Source organism: Macaca thibetana, chromosome 1 (assembly GCF_024542745.1).
Source record: "Macaca thibetana thibetana isolate TM-01 chromosome 1, ASM2454274v1, whole genome shotgun sequence".
Classification (NCBI taxonomy): domain Eukaryota; kingdom Metazoa; phylum Chordata; class Mammalia; order Primates; family Cercopithecidae; genus Macaca; species Macaca thibetana.
The window spans coordinates 122,569,752-122,589,660 of record NC_065578.1 but is presented as its reverse complement, the minus strand read 5'-3'; the positions used below and the strand labels follow the sequence as shown (position 1 = coordinate 122,589,660).

The 19,909-nt window shown below is 43.3% G+C and overlaps 1 long non-coding RNA gene across 2 annotated transcripts in view; it reads left to right on the top strand.

Annotated features, from left to right (window-relative positions):
• The first annotated feature begins 3,755 nt into the window (after positions 1-3,755).
• LOC126932842 (uncharacterized) overlaps positions 3,756-19,909 on the top strand; it is a 42,884-nt gene continuing 26,730 nt past the window's right edge. The window contains exons 1-2 of one of the 2 annotated variants that reach the window (XR_007718344.1): positions 3,756-4,149; positions 18,755-18,821. This is a non-coding gene — a long non-coding RNA (uncharacterized LOC126932842). The remainder of the gene's footprint in view (positions 4,150-18,754; positions 18,822-19,909) is intronic. The other variant, XR_007718343.1, reaches the window with a different exon arrangement.

Below are 19,909 nucleotides of genomic sequence, written 5' to 3'. Positions count from 1 at the left end.
GGCAGAACCACACAAAGTTTTTGATGAAGTTGTTAGATAATGAAGCAATTCAGTGAGAGAGTGTGATTGAAGACACCTTTAAATATAGTTTGTTCAGGCCGGGCGCGGTGGCTCAAGCCTGTAATCACAGCACTTTGGGAGGCCGAGACGGGCGGATCATGAGGTCAGGAGATCGAGACCATCCTGGCTAACACAGTGAAACCCTGTCTCTACTAAAAATACAAAAAATTAGCCAGGCGAGGTGTTGGGTGCCTGTAATCCCAGCTACTTGAGACAGGAGAATGGCATGAACCCGGGAGGCGGAGCTGGCAGTGAGCTGAGATCTGGCCACTGCACTCCAGCCCTGGCGACAGAGCGAGACTCTGTCTCAAAAAAAAAAAAAAAAAAAATATATATATATATATAGAGAGAGAGAGAGAGAGTTTGTTCTATATTTTAAAGAGAGGCTTTGGAATGTGACATGCTTTCAGTTGCTGAAAATTTCCCCTCTCGTTTCTAGTACTGGATGCAATGATATTCTGCAGCTGTTGCTTAATTATAGAATTCTATTACTGCATGCCTTTTTCATGTACTAATTCAGCCTAAGATTTGAGAACCTGGCATGGGTACTTCCACCTGAGGTAGTTACTTGTATTACTAACCCTAACTTGAAGGAGAATGGTTACACCACACAATGGAAATTACAAAATGAGTTGATCTCCAGGAGAATTGTTTTTTTTTTTGAGACTAGTCTTGCTCTGTCACCCAGGCTGGAGTGCAGTGGCACGGTCTTGGCTCACTGCAACCTCTGCCTCCAAGGTTTAAGGGATTCTCTTGCCTCAGCCTCCTGAGTAGCTGGGATTACAGATACATGCCGCTATGCCCCACCTGGCTTTTTTTAATTTTTATTTTTAGTAGACATGGGGTTTTACCATGTTGCCTAGGCTGGTCTCGAACTCCTTTCCTGAAGAGACCTGACCGTCTCGGCCTCCTAAAGTGCTGGGATTATGGGGGTGAGCCACCGCACCTAACCTAAAATACTTTATTTCATATAATTCTAGTCACATTTTTGGATAGTAAGACCCTGAAGTAGGGTTATCCCATAATACCCTGGGGTCCGGTGCGGTGGCTGAGGCCTGTAATCCCAGGACTTTGGGAGGCAGAGGTGGGCAGATCACCTGAGGTTGGGAGTTCCAGACCAGCCTGGCCAACATGGCGAATGCTCGTCTCTACCAAAAATACAAATATTAGCCAGGCGTGGTGGGGCTCACCTGTAATCCCAGCTACTCCGGAAGCTGAGGCAGGAGAATCGTTTGAACCCAGCAGGCAGAGGTTGCAGTGAGCCAAGACTGCCACTGTACTTCAGCCTGGGCAACATAGCAAGACTCCGTCTTAAATAAATAAATAAATACTCCAAAACCCGGGTTAATAAAGAATCAGAAGCAGGTATGACCTTTTCTAACTTTATGAATATTTACAAATAATTCAAATTTTTGTTTGGACTTGGTCACTTATAATATGGACACATCCATGTTAATGGTTAATACTGACACAAGCCACCAAATAGGCATATAGCTCTAGTGAAAACTACCTGTGGTAGCTTCAAGAAGTAACTTTGACACTGTAAACTTCTCCCTATTATTATTTTTATTTTTATTTATTTTTATTTTTTTAGACTGAGTTTGACTCTTGTTGCCCAGGCTGGCGTGCAATGGCGCGATCTCGGCTTACTGCAACCTCCGCCTCTCAGGTTCAAGCGATTCTCCTGCCTCAGCCTCCAGAGTGGCTGGGATTACAAGGCGCCTGCCACCTCGCCCAGCTAATTTTCTGTATTTTTAGTAGAGATGGGATTTCACTTTGTCGACCAGGCTGGTCTCAAAGTCCTGACCTCAGGTGATCCACCCACCTCGGCCTCCCAAAGTGCTGGGATTACAGGCGTGAGCCACCATGACCGGCCTCCTATTAAAAAAAATTTTTTTAAATGTTTTTCATGGCAGCATACTGATAATTTTTCTATTAAATAAACTGCACCATCTTGCTGATGACGAAGGCTACAATCTGTTTTCCGCTTTGGTTGTGACTTTTCCTGGCTAGAGTCACTCCCCAGAATTAGCTCACAGGGGCTACAGGGTTTCTCCCACTTGGAGGGATTTTCTCCCAGAGTCCATTTCTCTTGGCACTAAGTAGACACCAACAGTGTAGTCAGTGGCTTTCAAAGCCATTTATATAGAGAGCTGTGACTGCGGCATTCTGGGGTCCGTAGAAGAATCTGTAAGTGTAATGGAAGGAACTGCAGTTGAAACTACTAGAGAACCAATGGCAGCAGCACCAGAGGAAACTAAGGGAAGCAGCAGTCCCTGTCACTGCAAGTCTGCAGCGAAGCTCCTGTGAGTTCAGCGCTTTGAGCTGTGTTGCACTCTGCTCTACCACCGGCCACTTTTCTGAGAATATGCTGAGTTAAAAACGAACTCAATTTTGGAGTGCGGAGGATTTATTATCTGTGGGGAATTAGTTAAATCTTTCTGAAAAGGATTACGGGTGAGAAATTTTTTCAGTAAATTGGATAATTTTACCAACACATTTTTTTTTCCTTTTTTTGGAGACAGAGTCTTACTCTGTCGCCCAGGCTGGAATGCAGTGGCACGATCTCGGCTCACTGCAACCTCCGCCTTCCTGGTCCAAATGATTCTCCTGCCTCAGCCTCCTGAGTAGTTGGGATTACAGGCGCGTGCCACCATGCCCAGCTAATTTTTGTATTTTTAGTAGAGATGGGGTTTCACCATGTTGGCCAGGCTGATCTCGAACTCCTGACCTTGTGATCCGCCCGCCTCAGCCTCCCAAAGTGATAGGATTACAGGCGTGAGCCACCGTGCCCGGCCTGCCAACAAGTATTTTTACCAAGCCATGTATATTGGGGGTATGTGACATGAACCACTGCTAGGCTTCCTGGGCTGTAGCATTCAGTACGTGAAGGATTAGAGCTCTAGAACTCAGCCTCATCCATTTTGCTTTTTACCCAATTCCCTTTATTTCAGGGAAATGAGGAAAGGACTCCAGTTTTAAGATTAAATTCCTCTAAGCCCTGTTTCCCCGTCACACTCCATTGGGTTGGGCCAACCACATGTTATCTCACATCACTACTTCAGATTTTTGATGGGCTTGAATAGACAGATTGGGAGATTTTAAATGCTTAAACTGACAAAGTGACCTTTGGGGGTACGTTTCCAGGTACGTTATCTGTCATCGTCCTAGGGGACACTTGCCTTTAAAAATTTTTCATCTTTATTTCTCCAATCCTCAACCCCTGAGATACAGATAAAACTTTTTTCTGGGGGAGTGCTATTTTTATAACAGGGCGCCCTCCAGCGATTCTGGAATCTCAAGCAATAGAATAGAATTCGAGCGTCTTGCGGAGAGGGCAATGTTATTTTAGTCGATGGAGGAAAAAAAAAGTGCTGATCACTTTAGAGTGTGTCTGTAATGTAATTCCTGGAACACAGGCAACAATTTCTGCGAAGGCAAATTTTTAGATTCAAGAACAGAGTCGAAAAGCCAGAAGCAATAGTGGAGGTCAAGACTCGAAAAGGATCCCGGCAACCCGAATTGCTCTACAGAGTGCTTTCCGAAACCGTCTTGGATTGGGCCAGAAATGCCGCAACCCCGGTCACGTGATCCCGGCCGGTCCTCCGCCCCTAGATAACCTACGGCTGGCTAGCGCCCGCCAAAGCGGTCAAAGTCAGAGACTTGCGCATGCGCGGAGCGCGGGAGGCCTGGGGAAAGCGCTTTGGATCTTACTTCCGCTTCGCTTCCTCTGGGCAGGTCCAGCTTACTTGGACTGAAACTCGTGGGTCAGGTCTTTAGGACCTTCCTTTTCTTTCCTGTCTTTTCCATTTCGTAATCCTTGCTTAACGATTAACAAAGCTTTTGTTTTCTTAATTTTTTTTTTTTTTTAAATACACATGGAGTCTTGTTCTCTTGCCCAGGTTGATCTCGAACTCTCGAACTCATGCGATCCTCCTGCTCGGCCTCCCAAAGTGCTGGGGTTCCAGGCGTGAGCCACCGTGCCTGGCCTTATTTTCTTTCTAATTTTATTTCAAGTATTGCATTATTCTAAACCCCACATTGACGAATATCATCCACCTGCTCAGCAGCTATAAATGGTGGAGTTAGGTAAGTTTTCAAGTTCTCTAAGGTGGAAATGAGGGCTGATCATGTGTGTGGTTTATGAAGTGCTGCGTTTGCAGCTGAGGCCACTTTCGCTTCTGTCACTTGTTTGTGCACAGTCTGGTTCAAGTTTGCACTTAGGTGACCTCTGCTAAGGGGACTTCTCTTCTTGTCCCCAGGGGCTAGCCTACTATTCCACGTTGTTTCTACTCCTATTTTTCTTCTATTTTATTTTATTATTTATTTATTTATTTTGTGAGACGTAGTCTTGCTCTGTCGCCCAGGCTGGAGTGCAGTGGCGCCATCTCGGCTCACTGCAAACTCCGCCTCCTGGGTTCACGGCATTCTCCCGCCTCAGCCTCCCGAGTAGCTGGGGCTACAGGCGCCCGTCACCTCGCCCGGCTAATTTTTTGTATGTTTAGTGGAGACGGGATTTTACCGTGTTAGCCAGGATGGTCTCAGTCTCCTGACCTCATCATCCGCCCGCCTTGGCCTCCCAAAGCGCTGGGATTACAGGCGTGAGCCACCGCGCCCGGCCTTTTCTTCTATTTTAAAGCCAGCATTGCTGAATTGAACAGTCAAGTTGGTACCTAAGAACGAATCAGTTCTGGAAAATATTGGAGCAACCAACTACCCAGAGGGAAACCGTTGAAAAATGACATGTAGCCCACATGTAAAGTGATTAAGAGCTTTAAGATACATATGTAGAATCTTTTTCCTCTCTTTCCGAAGGAAAGAATGGATCCACTGAGGGAAACTTTGTAGAGGTCACTGTGTGAGAGTATTAACATTTTTCTTCTGTTAATTAGGACGACTAAATTATAGTTTGTTAGAAGTGTCTTAAACTATTGAAGAAAACTGTCATCAAATTATACTTTTTTTTTTTTTTTTGAGACGGAGTCTCGCTCTGTTGCCAGGCTGGAGTGCAGTGGCACGATTTCGGCTCATTGCAACTTCCGCCTCCTGAGTTCAAGCGATTCTCCTGCCTCAGTCTCCAGAGTAGCTGGGACTACAGGTGCGTGCCACCACATGATGAAACCCCGTCTCTACTAAACGTACAAAAATTATACGTTTTATTGGAATCAGTCACCTTTTAGAGAATATTTGCTTCAGTTTTTCTTGTGCAACCGAAAGGTGTCCTTGATGCTATGGAAGAAGAGAATAATTAAATTTGAAATCTTGTATACACAATTTTTATTAAAACGTCAAAGGACAGTTACATGTTTCTATAGAATTAGCATATATATATGCTCAATCAATCAATCATCTATCTATCATCTCTCTATCTAGAGAGAGAGACAGGGTCTGTTACCCAGGCTGGAGTGCAGTGACTATTCACAGGCACGATCCTGCTACTGATCCGCAGGGGAGTTTTGACCTGCTCCGTTTCCAATCTTGGCCAGTTCACCCCTCCCTTAGGCAACCTCGTGGTCCCCTGTTCCTGGGAGGTCACTATATTGATGCCGAACTTAGTGTGGACACGCGATTGGTATAGCACACTACGGCCCAGAACTCCTGGGCTCGAGCCATCTCCTGCCTCAGCTTCCCAAGTAGCTGGGACTACAGGCAGGGGCCACGGCGCCCGGCAAAGTTAGCAAATATTTAACTGCAGTAAAACTAATGTCAGTAGTTTCTCAGGCATTTTCATTGGCTTTTACAAAGTCACAAAATTGCGTAAAATGAGGGCCATTTACTTTATTTAAAAATAAGAGGCCTAGCGCTGTGGCTCACGCCTGTAATCCCAACACTTCGGGAGGCCGAGGCGGGTGGATCAGAAGGTCAGGAGTTGGAGAGCAGCCCGGCCAATATGGTCAAACCCCGTCTCCACTAAAAAATACAAAAATTAGCCGGGCGTGGTGGCACGTGCCTGTAGTCCCAGCTGCTTAGGAGGCTGAGGCAGGAGAATCGCTTGCACCTGGGAGGTGGAGGTTACAGTGAACCAAGATCGTGCCACTGCACTCAGGCCTGGGCGACTGAGTGAGACTCTGTCTCAGAAAACAAACAAACAAAAAAGAGATGAGAATATTCTTGGATTTTAAGAAGCCAAGATTTTCTACTGGGTAATAGCATTTCTCAGAAAAGACTTTTTCTTTCGACGGACTAAATATTTAGGAAATTTTTTTTTCTTCTTATATTGAGGGATTGTATTTTCAGTATTGTTTTGATGTTGCCACAGTATTTAAAAAAATAATTATTAGCAGGTGAAGACAATGTGAATTTGTTGTTTACAACCCGTAGGACATTGAGGAGCTACTTGCTGAGAGAGGAGCTACTACCATCTGGTCTCTGCTATGAGGCCAAAGCACTACACTGGTCCCATGACAAACCTACTTTTCTTTTTGTGTCATCTATTTTCCTTTCCACTGCTATTCTATATCAGCCTTGAGGTTGCTATTGGAGTTGAGGGACAAATAAGAGGTCATATAATGTAGGCCATCGCATAATGATGAAATATCAATTCTGTGGTCTGTCTCTAAGGCTCTGTCCTTGATAATAAAATACAGTGTGCTGTAATAGTTATCAAGCTTCCACTCCATATCATTAGGTTATTAGCTATTAATTAGATGTCACTTGCCATTTTTGCTTTACATGACTGTAAATAACTGCTGTCTTTCAGGTCTTTATGTACTCAATTTTTATAAGCAGTTTGTAATTAACATATTAAGAAAAAAACCATGGAGAATTATGTACAAATCCTTTTCAAGGCAAGCAGTCTTATAGCTATGATCAAAGGCATAAAATGCAGAATATTTAACAAATTTTAAAAATCCTTTGTTTAAGGAACATAAGTGATAGGAAAACAAAGATGAATGCTACCAACTCTACCTCTTGAAAAACACAGCCTGAACCCAAGATTATAAACCAAGAGCGAAATTGCAGGCAGAGAAATGGCTGAACTGACAGCTTGTGCCTAGAAAGCTCAGAAGATGCCAAAACTTTGATTTGCTCACTTCAGTGAAGGCTTGATCCTTCATTTTGCAGGGCTATGGAAGGAGAATATGTATTTGAGTTTGTAAATACAAAAATTGATCAATATATGAGGGACAGACTTGTGCCAAGAAATTCACCAAAGTCAGATTTCTAAACCAAGGTGTCAATTCATTAATTTACAGGGAGATTGTATATTTACGTTGACTATGGTATTATTGTTCAGTGTTCTAAATCGGTGCTCTTTTTTTGTGTGTGTGTCTTTTTTTTTTTTTATTATTATACTTTAAGTTCTAGGGTACATGTACAGGTTTGTTACATATGTATACATGAGCCATGTTGGTTTGCTGCACCCATTAACTCGTCATTTACATTAGGTATATTACCTAATGCTATCCCTCCCCCCTCCCCCCTCCCCACAATAGGACCTGGTGTGTGATGTTCCCCTTCCTGTGTCCAGGTGATCTTATTGTTCAATTCCCACCTATGAGTGAGAACATGCGGTATTTGGTTTTCTGTTCTTGTGATAGTTTGCTGAGGATGATGGTTTCCAGCTGCATCCATGGTGCTCTTTAATAGAAATATAATTCTGTCAAAAATGCAAGTTGGTGGGGTTTGGTGGCTCTCACCTATAATCCCAGCACTTTGGGAGGCCGAGGCGGGTGGATCACCTGAGGTCAGGAGTTGGAGATCAGCCTGGCCAACATGGTGAAACCCCATTTCTACTGAAAATACAAAAATTTGCCAGGCATGGTGGCGGGTGCCTGTAATCCCAGCTACTCCGGAGGCTGAGGTAGGAGAATTGTTTGTGCCTGGGAGGCAGAGGCTGCAGTGAGCCAAGATCGAGCCACTCTACTCCAGCGTGGGTGACAGAATGAGACTCTGTCTCAAAAAAAAAAAAAAAAAAAAAAAAAAAATGCAAGTCACAGATGTATTTAGAATTTTCTAGTAGACATATTTAAAAAACTAAAAAGAAACAGGTAAAATTAATTTTAATGTATTTTAATTAACCCAATGTATTCCAAATATTATACTTTCTACATGTAATCAATATAAAAAATCATTAGTAAGATTTTTTGTATTTTTTTTCATACAAAGTCTTCCAAATCTGGGACGAATTTTATGCTTACAGCACATCCCAATTCAGATAGTCACTTTTCTTTCTTTCCTTCTTTCTTTCTTTTTTAACAGAGTTTTATTTTTATTTAGTTACTTTCTTCTTTTTTTTTCTTTTTATAAAGATGGGGTCTCACCATGTTGCCCAGGCTGGTCTCAAACTCCTGGGCTCAAGTGATCTCCCTCCTTGGCCTCCCAAAGTGCCTGGATCAGCCACATTTCGAGTGCAGTAGTCATGTTGCTAGGTGAAGGTCTCATGTATCCTTTCTAGGAAAGGTAACTGAGAGGCCAAGTGCACAATCAGAATCCTCTCAGGTGAGCGTAGAATCAGAGGAGAGGGTGCTAGATGGTCTTTAGCGATATTTTATGTATTTGACAAGTATGAGGAACCTACCCTGATTCACACTAGCGTATTCTTTCTAGAGGTTTTAGTATTTGTTGTGTTTAGTTTATCTCACCTTGGCAGCAGTACACTCAGCACTACTAGACTAATGCTGCCAAATTCTTGCTTCCTTTGATTCTATGTAAATTACTTTATTCTATTAACATACTTTCTATTTTTTTTTCCTTTTTTTTTTTTTTTAGACAGAGTCTCGCTCTGTTGCCCAGGCTGGAGTGCAGTGGTGTGATCACGGCTCACTGCAAACTCCGCGTCTCAGGGTTGAGCAATTTTTATGCCTTAGCCACCCGGGTAGCTGGGATTCCACCACCCTGGCTAATTTTTGTATTTTTAGTAGAGGTGGGGTTTTGCCATGTTGGCCAGGCTGGTCACGAACTCCTGGCCTCAAGTGATCTGCCCACCTTGGCCTCCCAAAGAACTGGGATTGCAAGTGTGAGCCACTGTGCCCGGCCACAGTTTTTAAATATAATAATTATACTAATCATTTTTCATATTAGATGATAATATTTCTCCTTTTTGTCTTTTTAAAAAATTTTTAAATTTTATTTATTTATTTTTTGAGATGGAGTGCAGTAGTGTGTCTGTCGCCCGGGCTGGAGTGCAGTAGTGTGATCTCAGTTCACTGCAACCTCCGCCTCCCAGGTTCAAACAATTCTCCTGCCGCAGCCTCCTGAATAGCTGGGAATACAGGCATGCACCACCATGCCAGGCTAATTTTTGTATTTTTAGTAGAGATGACGTTTCACCATGTTGGTCAGGCTGGTCTCGAGCTCCTGACCTTGCTATCTGCCCGCCTTAGCCTCCCAAGGTGCTGGGATTACAGGTGTGAGTATTGATTGATTGATTGATTGATTGATTGAGACGGAATTCGCTCTTGTTGCCCAGGCTGGAGTGTACTGGCATGATCTCGGCTTGCTGCAACCTCTGCCTCCCTGGTTCAAGTGACTCTCCTGCCTCAGCCTTCTGAGTAGCTGGGATTACAGGCGCCCCCCCACCACGCCTGGCTAATTTTTGTATTTTTAGTAGACACGGGGTTTCACCATGTTGGCCAGGCTGGTCTTGAACTGGTGGCACACACCTGTAGTCCCAACTACTTGGGAGGCTGAGGCAGAAGAATCACTTGAACTGGGGAGGCAGAGGTTACAGTGAGTCGAGATGGCACCGCTGCACTTCTGGGTGACAGAGTGAGACTCTGTCATTAAAAGATAAAAGAAAAAAAGACCTACCAAATGAGAGAAGCAATAGCTATTTATTCTGAGCTTGCTTTAGCAAGGGAGTCAGCTACCAGCACTGGCAACTGGGCAGAGATCCAAAGGCAGGCAGAGAAATGGGAAAGCTTTATAGAGGAAAAAAGCCCTGATTGGAAGCTGTTGGCATGAGGAAGCTGTAGGTGGGCTAACCAGAAGTGGAGCGTCTTATGTGATTGGTTAGGGGTGCATATTTGGCTTTCCTTGGTTGGTCCTATGTTGGAAATGGGGACTAAAATTCTGGAAGCCGTCAGTTATTGATCAAGTCCTGGCCATTTTAGGCCAATTGTTACAGAAGTTATTTTTTAGCTTCTTGGATTGTCACTAGAGATAGCAAACTGGCTTCCTCTAAGTCTGACTTATAGCAGGCTGGCTTCCTCTAAGACTGACTTACAGCAGGCTGGCTTCCTGAGTTGTTTATTGTAGATAAAGGGTTGATCTCCTGGGCAAGGTGTTGCACATCATGGGTCAAAGTTCAATTTTTCATATGATCTGGCCATTGTCCATTTGTTATTCAGTCTCTCAGCCTCTAATTTGAAGTTGTTATAGAAGTTCTGACAAATATAGTAAGATAGTAAATAAATAAGTGGCTTAAATTCTGGGAGGAAAGCAGATGATGGAATCTTTATGCTCAACTAAACTACTTGAATTAATGAAGTCGTTCAGAAAAAAAACACTCTAGGCCAGGTGCAGCGGCTCATGCCAGGTGCTGTTTTCTGTAATCCCAGCATTTTGGGAGGCCGAGGCAGGCAGATCACTCGAGGCCCGGAGTTAGAGATCAGCTTGACCAACATGGGGAAAACCCATCTCTACTGTAATAAAAATACAAAAATTAGCCCGGCATGATGGCAGGTGCCTGTAATCCCATCTACTTGGGAGGCTAAGGAAGGAGAATCATTTGAATTCGGGAGGCAGAGGTTGTAGTGAGCCAAGATTGCACCACTGCACTTGAGCCTGGGTGACAGGGCAAGACTCTGTCTCAAAAAACAAAACAAAGCACTCTAATATTCTGGCAATAATTAGGTAAAGAATGTAGAGAAAAAAAGATCCCATGCACCATATCAACAAATACAATTCGTAGGCATAGTCTTACTGAGGACTTGTTTGATCTATGTAATACAAACTGTCAAACTATTACTAGAGAGAAAAAATTAGAAACATCCTTTAATAGAAACACTCTTATTTTTTCACCAGTGAATAAAAGGAGAGGCATGCTAAATTTTAGATGAAAAGGCTGAACATTGTGAAGATTTTAGCCTGTCCTCAATCTGTTTAAAAATTCAATGCAGGCCGGGCGCGGTGGCTCAGGCCTGTAATCCCAGCACTTTGGGAGGCAGAGGCGAGCAGATCACTTAAGGTCAGGAGATCGAGACCAGCCTGGCCAACATGATGAAACCCCGTCTCTACTAAAAATACAAAAATTAGCCTGGCCTGATGGCGGGCACCTGTAGTCCCAGCTACTCGGGAGGCTGAGGCAGGAGAATCACTTGAACCCAGGAAGCGGAGCTTGCGGTGAGCCGAGATCGCGCCACTGCACTCCAGCCTGGGTGACAGAGCAAGACTCTGCCTCAAAAAAACAAAAAACAAAAAACAAAAAAACTTCAATGCATCTCCCATCTAAATTCCCATTGGATTTTTTTTTTTAGGGAGGAAGCCAAGAAATTTTTTTTTTTTTTTTTTTTTTTTTTGAGACGGAGTCTCACTCTGTTGCCCAAGCTGGAGTGCAGTGGCATGATCTCAGCTCACTGCAACCTCTGCCTCCCGGGTTCAAGCAATTATCCTGCCTCAGCCTCCTGAGCAGCTGGGACTACAGGCATGTGCCACCACACCTGGCTAATGGAAATGTTCTAAAGGTCGTCTAAAAGAGTAAACAAAAAAGAACAAGACAAATTTACTTATTTAATAAATATTTATTGATTTCCATGTCCAAGACCTAAGGATATATAGTATTGTTTCCTCACCCATTGGTTCATGGCTGAGGCCACATAACAAAAGATAGATTAACAAGAGAAATACAAACAAAAAAAATTTTTTTTTGAGCAACAAGGCTGTTTATTTCACCTGGGTGCAGGCAAACCAAGTCTGAAAAAGGAGTCAGCAAAGGGTGTTGGGATTATCATTAGTTCTTACAGATTTGGGATAGGCAGTGGAGTTAGGAGCAATTTTTTTGCAGGCAGGGGGTATATCTTACAAAGCACATTCTCAAGGGTGGGGAGAATATTACAAAGTACCTTCTTAAGGGCGAAGGGAGAATATTACAAAGGACTTTCTTAAGGGCGGGGTAGGATATTACAAAGTACCTTCTCTTTTTTTTTTTTTTTGAGATGGAGTCTTGCTCTGTTGCCTAGGCTAGAGCACAGTGGCACATCTCCGCTCTCTGCAAGTGCCACCTCCCAGGTTCACACCATTCTCCTGCCTCAGTCTCCCGAGTAGCTGGGACTACAAGCACCCACCACCATGCCCAGCTAAATTTTTTTTGTATTTTCAGTAGAGACGGGGTTTCAGCGTGTTAGCCAGGATGGTCTCGATCTCCTGACCTTGTGATCCGCCCGCCTCGGCCTCCCAAAGTGCTGGGATTACAGGTGTGAGACACTGCGCACGGCCTAGACCTGATATATGTTAACCTAAATAACAAGCAGAGAGAGAGGCTCTCTAAAAGAAAATGACGTTTATTTGGGAATAGAGTATTGCAATGGGAATCTGCATGTCATAGTAAATGATGTGCGTATTCAAGGAGATAAAGGAAGACCAAAGTTTTTAAAGGAAAAAAGCAGGAAGATTATACAATTGTTTTGAAATAATTACCTTTGGCTACAAGGGTTAATAACAGGGATGACACCAGTCTGAGGATGAACAAGTAGTTGCTGGGCAGATGTCCTTGTAGAAGTCTTTTTTGCCTAAGATTGTGATGGCTTTTGTATAAGGTTGTGGGTTTTGTAGAGTCCTTTTCATTTTCATGCATACAAGTGTAAAAATCCTTTCAGTATGACTTCATCTGGCCTTATTTGTGAGGGTTTTCTTAACATTAGTGACTCCATTTTGATTCTGACAACTTTTACATACGAGAAAATTAATGTCCAGGTATGGTGGCTCACACCTGTAATCCCAGCACTTTGGGGAGGCAGAGGCAGGTAGATCACCTGAGGTCAGGAGTTTGAGACCACCCTGGTCAACATGGTGAAACCCCATCTCTACTAAAAATACAAAAATTAGCTGGGCGTGGTGGCGGGTGCCTGTAATCCCAGCTCTTTGGGAGGTTGAGGCAGGAGAATCCCTTGAACCGAGGTGGAGGTTGCAGTGAGCTGAGATCATGCTGTTGCACTCCAGCCTGGGTGACAAGAGCAAAACTCCATCTCAAAAATAAAAAAAAAAAAAAAAAAAAAAAGAGAGAGAAAAAATTAATGATTAAAAATCTTAAAGAAATCAGGCAAGAGTAAAATGTGTTTTATTTTTTCTTACTAAGTCCCCATAGTAGCATAATATTGGTTTTAAAAAACAGGTATAGTAAGGTAACACAGCTAAATTACATTGATTAGATGAACAAAACTTAAAAAAAAAAAAACCTCATTACAGGAATGGATTGCGATAGAATTATTTCTAAGGATTTATTCTAAGAAAATAATCTGTAAAACACCAGAATGTTCATTGCAAGGATAATTTTGTTAGGGAAAAACTGGAAGCAGCCTAAATGTCCAGCAGTAGGATAATAGTAAATTATCTTTTACTCATAAGTAGGATATTATGCAGCCATTAAGGATGGTGTTTTGACCAGGTGCGGTGGCTCACGCCTGTAATCCCAGCACTTCGGGAGGCCCATGCCAGCAGATCACTTAAGTTCAGGAGTTCGAGACCAACCTGGCCAATATGGAGAAACCTCATCTCTACTAAAAATACAAAAAAATTAGCCAGGTGTGGTGGTATATGTCTGTAATCTCAGCTACTTGAGAGGCTGGGGCAGGAGACTAGCTTGAATATGGAAGATGGAGGTTGCAGTGAGCTGAGATTGCACCATTGCACTCCAGCCTGGGCGACACAGTGAGACTCCGTCTCAAAAAAAGAAAAAAGAGGCCGGGCGCAGTGGCTCAAGCCTGTAATCCCAGCACTTTGGGAGGCCGAGGCGGGCGGATCACGAGGTCAGGAGATCGAGACCATCCTGGCGAACACGGTGAAACCCCATCTCTACTAAAAAATACAAAAAAACAAACAAACAAACAAAAAAAACTAGCCGGGCGAGGTGGTGGGCGCCTGTAGTCCCAGCTGCTCGGGAGGCTGAGGTAGGAGAATAGCGTGAACCCGGGAGGCGGAGCTTGCAGTGAGCTGAGATCCGGCCACTGCACTCCAGCCTGGGCGACAGAGCGAGACTCCGTCTCAAAAAAAAAAAAAAAAAAAAAAGAAAAGAAAACAGAAAAGAAAAAGAAAAAAAAAGAATGGTGTTTTGAAACTATTTATTTATTTAATTATTTAAGACAGAGTCTCTATCTGTTGCCCAGGCTGGAGTGCAGTGGGGCAATCTCAGCTTACCCCAACCTCCGTCTCCCAGGTTCAAGCAATTCTTGTGCCTCAACATCTGGAGTACCTGGAACTACAGGCGCCCACCACCACGCCCAGCTAATTGTGTGTTTTTGTAGAGACGGGGTTTCACCATGTTGCCCATGCTGGTCTGGAACTCCTGACTTCAAGTGCTCCACCTGCCTTGGCCTCCCAAAGTAGTAGGATTACAGGTGTGAGCCACCATGCCCGGCCTTGAAACAATTTAAATGAAAAGGGGAAACACTAGAGTTGAAAGGAACATTAGTAATCGTGGAGTCCACCTTCTTTATCTTAACTACATGGAAAACCAAAATCTGTGAAGTTAAGTGACTTGCTTGAGGACACAGGGAGGAAGTATCAGTTGTTACCAGCACAGGCTCTTGAGTAAACTGAACTGGCTTTGAATCCTTACTCTACCAATTACTGATATTGTGATCTTGGGGCTCATTATATAGTCCCTGCATTTCAATCTCCTCAACTGTAAAATGGAGATGATAAATAACACTGGCATGAGATTTAAATGTGCCTGTTATATATCAAGTCCTTAATCCTTAATAAGTATCATTTATTAAAATGTATGTGATATAATAAAGGCTGGGCACAGTGGCTCACGCCTGCAATCCCAGCACTTTGGGAGGCTGAGGCAGGCGGATCACCTGAGGTTAGGAGTTTGAGACCAGCCTGGCCAACATGGTGAAACCCCATCTCTACTAAAAATACATAAATTAGCCAGGCATGGTGGTAGGCACCTGTAATCCCAGCTGCTCAGGAGACTGAGGCAGGAGAATCGCTTGAACCTGGGAGACCTGGGAGGCAGAGGTAGAAGTGAGCCGAGATTGCATCACTGCACTCCAGCCTGGGTAACAGAGTGAGACTCTGTCTCAAAAAAAAAAAAAAAAAAGTATGTGATATAACAAAGAATACAGGCGTATCTCATTTTATTGAACTTCACCTTGATTGCCTTCATAGATTTTTTTTTTTTTTTTTTTTTGAGATGGAGTCTTGCTCTATTGCCCAGGCTGGAATGCAATGGCGTGATCTCAGCTCATTGCAACCTCCGCTTCCCGGGTTCAAGTGATTTTCCCACCTTAGCCTCCCAAGTAGCTGGGATTACAGGCACCTGCCACCAGGTCTGGTTAATTTTTGTATTTCTTTTTTTTTCTTTTTTGTAGACACAGGGTTTCACCATGTTGGCCAGGCTGGTCTTGAACTCCTGACTTCGGGTGATCTGCCTGCCGCAGCCTCCCAAAGTGTTGTGATTACAGGCATGAGCTACCATGCCCAGCTTGGATGTTGTATTTTTTACAAATTGAATGTTTATGGCAGCCCTGCGTCAAGCAAGTCTATTGGTGCCATTTTTCTAACAGCCTTAGTCACTTCATGTCTCTGTGTCACATTTGGTAATCCTCATAATATTTTAAACTCTTAAATTATTATTATATCTTTTAAGGTGATCTGTGATTAGTGATTTTTGTTCTTTTCCCAACCCTCAAGTGGAAACAGAGATGCTCAGTGATCTTTGATGTTAGTATTGTAATTATTTTGGGGTACCACAAATTGCACTTATATAAAATGATAAACTTAATGGATAAATTTGTGCATTCTGACTGCTCTTCTGAATGGCCATTCCTGTGTCTCTCCCTCTCTTCAGGCCTCCCTATTCCCTGAGACACAATGATATTGAAATTAGATCAATTAATAACGTTACAATGGCCTCTAAGTGTTCAATTATAGAGTTGCACGTCTTTCATGTTAAATCAAAAGCTAGAAATGATTAAATTTAGTAAAGATGGCATTTCGAAAGCCGAGAAAGCTGAGATAGGCCAAACACTAGGTCTCTTGTGCCAAGTAGCTCGCTAATGATAAGTTAGCCATGGATGATAAGAAAGCTAAACAGCCTTATTGCTGACATGAAGAAACTTTGAGTGGTCCTAATAGAAGATCAAATCAGCCGCAGCATGCCCTTCAACCAATCCCTAATCCAGAGCAAGGCCCTGTCTTCATTTCTTTCCCTTAGGGAATTCTAAGGGTTTTAGTTAGTTTGTTTTTAGAGACGGGGGTCTCACTCCATTACCCAGTCTGGAGGGCAGTGGTGCAATCATAGCTCATTGCAACCTCAAACTCCTGGACTCAAGCAATCCTCCTGCATTGGCCTCTCAAAGTGCTGGAATTACAGGCGTGAGCCACTGCGCCCATTCTCCAAGGGTTTTTGAACCCATGTGCTGGCAACCAGAGACAAAGATTAGACATACAGGCAAAGCTCAGAGATGTTGCAGTTTGTGTTCCAAACCACAGAGGTGAGGAAGCCACAGAAGAGTAGTTAAAAGCTAGCAGAGGTTGGTTCATGAGGAAAGAAGCTATCTCCATGACATAAAAGGCAAGGTGAAGTAGCAAGTGCTGATGTAGGAACTGCAGCAAGTTATCCAGAAGCTTTAGCTAGGATCATTGATGAAGGTGGCTCCATTAAACAACAGGTCTTCTTTTTTCTTTTTCTTTTTCTTTTTTTTTTTTTGAGACAGACTCTTGCTCTGTCACTAAGGCTGGAGTGCAATGGTGCGATCTTGGCTTATTGTAGCCTCCGCCTCTCAGGTTCAAGAGATTCTCATGCCTCCCGAGTACCTGGTACTACAGGTGCGTGCCACCATGTCCGGCTAATTTTTGTATTTTAAGTAGAGACAGGGTTTCACTATGTTGGCCAGGCTGGTAATGAACTCTGACCTCAAGTGATCCACTCACCTTGGCTTTCCAAAGTGCTGGGATTATAGGTGAGAGCCACCATGACCAACCCAACTGGTGACTTTAAGTTGAAACCAGTGCTTATTTACCATTCCCAAAATCCTAGGATCCTAAAGTATTATGCAAAATCTACTCTGCCTGTGCTCTATCGGTGGAAAAATAAAGCTTGGATTACAGCATATCTGTTTACAGCATGGTTTACTGAATACTTTTTTTTGGTTTTTGAGACAGGGTCTCACTCTGTCACCCAGGCTGGAGTGCAGTGGCACGATTGTGGCTCACTGCAGCCTCAACCTCATTGGGCTTGTGTGATCCTCTCACTACAGCCTCCCTAGTAGCTGGGACCACAGGTAAGTGCTACTACACCTGGCTAATTTTTGTATTTTTTGTAGAGACAGAGTTTTGCCATGTTGCACAGACTGGTCTTAAACTCATGGGCTCAAGTGATCCTCCTGTCTTGGCCTCCCAAAGTGCTGGGATTGCAGACACGAGCCACCTCACCTGGCCTACTAAATACTTTCAGCCCACTGTTGAGACCTACTCCTCAGAAAAAAGATTCCTTTCAAAGTATTACTGCTCATTGACAATCCACCTGGTCACCCAAGACCTCTGATGGAGATGTACAAGGAAATTACTGTTGTTTTTATGCCTACTAACACAACATCCATTCTGCGGCCCAGGGATAAAGGAGCAATTTGGACTTTCAAGTCTTATTATTTATGAAATATATTTCATAAGGCTCTAGCTGCCATTGATAGTGATTCCTCTCATGGATCTGGACAAATAAAATTGAAAACCTTCTGGAAAGGAATCAGTCACCATTCTAGATGCCATTAGAACGTTTATGATTCAAGGCTGGGCATGGTGGCTCATGCCTGTAATCCCAGCACTTTGGGAGGCCAAGGCGGGTGGATTGCCCGAGGTCAGGAGTTCGAGACCAGCCTGGCCAACATGGTAAAACCCCATCTCTACTAAAAATACAAAAATTAGCCAGGCGTGGTGGTAGGCACCTGTAATCCCAGCTACTTGGGAGGCTGAGGCAGGAGAATCACTTGAACCCAGGAGGCAGAGGTTGCAGTCAGCTGAGATTGCGCCGTTGCACTCCAGCCTGGGCGACAAGAGTGAAACTCCATCTCAAAAAAACAAAAACAAAAGAAAAAGAACATGTATGATTCATGGGAGGAGGTCAAAATATCAACATTAACATAAGTTTGGAAGAAGTTGATTCCAATCCTCATGGATGACTTTGAGGAGTTTAAGACTTCAGTGGAGGAAGGAACTGCAGATGTGGTAGAAATAGCAAGGGAACTAGAATTAGAAGTGGAGCTTGAAGATGAAACTGAATTGCCTCAATCTCATGATAAAACTTTAACAGATGTGGAGTTGCTTCTTATGGATAAGCAAAGAAAGAGATTTCTTGAGATGGAATCTACTTCTTGTGAAAATGCTGTGAACATAGTGGAAATTACAACAAAGGATTTAAAATGTTACAACAACTTAGTTGTTAAAGCAGGGGCAGGGTTTGAGGATTGATTCCAATTTTGAAAGAAATTCTACTGTGGGTAAATGCTATCAAAAAGCATTTCATGCTACAGGGAAATCTCTTGTGAAAGGAAAAGTCAATTGATACAGCAATGTCATTGTTTTATTTAAGAAATTTCTATAGCACCTCAGTGTTCAGCAACCACCACTGTGATCAGTCAGCAGCCATCAACATCAAGGTAAGACTCTCCACCAGACTCAGATGATCGTTAGCACTTTTTTTTTTTTTTTTTTTTTTTAGCAATAAAGTATTTTCAAATTAAAATATATACACTTTTAAGACATAATGCTATTGCACACTTAATAGTCTACAGTATAGTATAAACATAACTTTTATGAGCACTGGGAAACCAAAAAATTTGTGACTCACTTCATTGTGATATTCACTTTATTGCTGTGGTTTGAAACACAAACTGCAACATCTCTGAGCTTTGCCTGTATGTCTGATCTTTGTCTCTGGTTGCCAGCACATGGGTTCAAAAACCCTTGGAGAATGGGCGCAGCGACTCACGCCTGTAATTCCAGCACTTTGAGAGGCCGATGCAGGAGGATTGCTTGAGTCCAGGAGTTTGAGGATGCAGTGAGCTATGATTGCACCACTGCCCTCCAGACTGGGTAATGGAGTGAGACCCCCGTCTCTAAAAACAAACTAACTAAAACCCTTAGACTTTCCTAAGGGACAGAAATGGAAATTTTTTGTTATTCTTTATGATCCCCTTTTAACCATACGGGAGTTGATGTGAATGAATTAACACACTGTGAGTCCTTCGATATTTTCAAGGGACTGGCTGGTCAAACCAGAAAGACCAAGCATAGGTTCAGAGGATTGAAACTTTTAATCTTTCAATTTCACTTACCTACCCTACTCCCGGCAACCCTGATCTCCTTGGAGGAGAGTCTAGAGATTGGGTTCAATCAAGCGGCCGATGATTTCATCAATCATGCCCTACATAATGAAAACCTAATAAATACTCTAGACTCCAAGGCTCAGTGGAGCTTCCTAGTTTGTGAACACGTTGATGTACAAGGAGGGTGATGCACCCAGATTCCATGAGGAGATGCACCCAGATTCCATGAGGAGAAGTCACAGGAAGCTCTGTTCCCCGTTCCCTCCTCCCCACCCTCAGACCTTGCCCTAAGTGTCTTTTTCATTGGTTGTTCTTGAATTGTATTTTTTTTTTTGGAGACAGAGTCTCTGTCGCCAGGCTGGAATGCAGTGGCACGATCATGGTTCACTGCAACCTCCACCTCCCGGGTTCAAGTGATT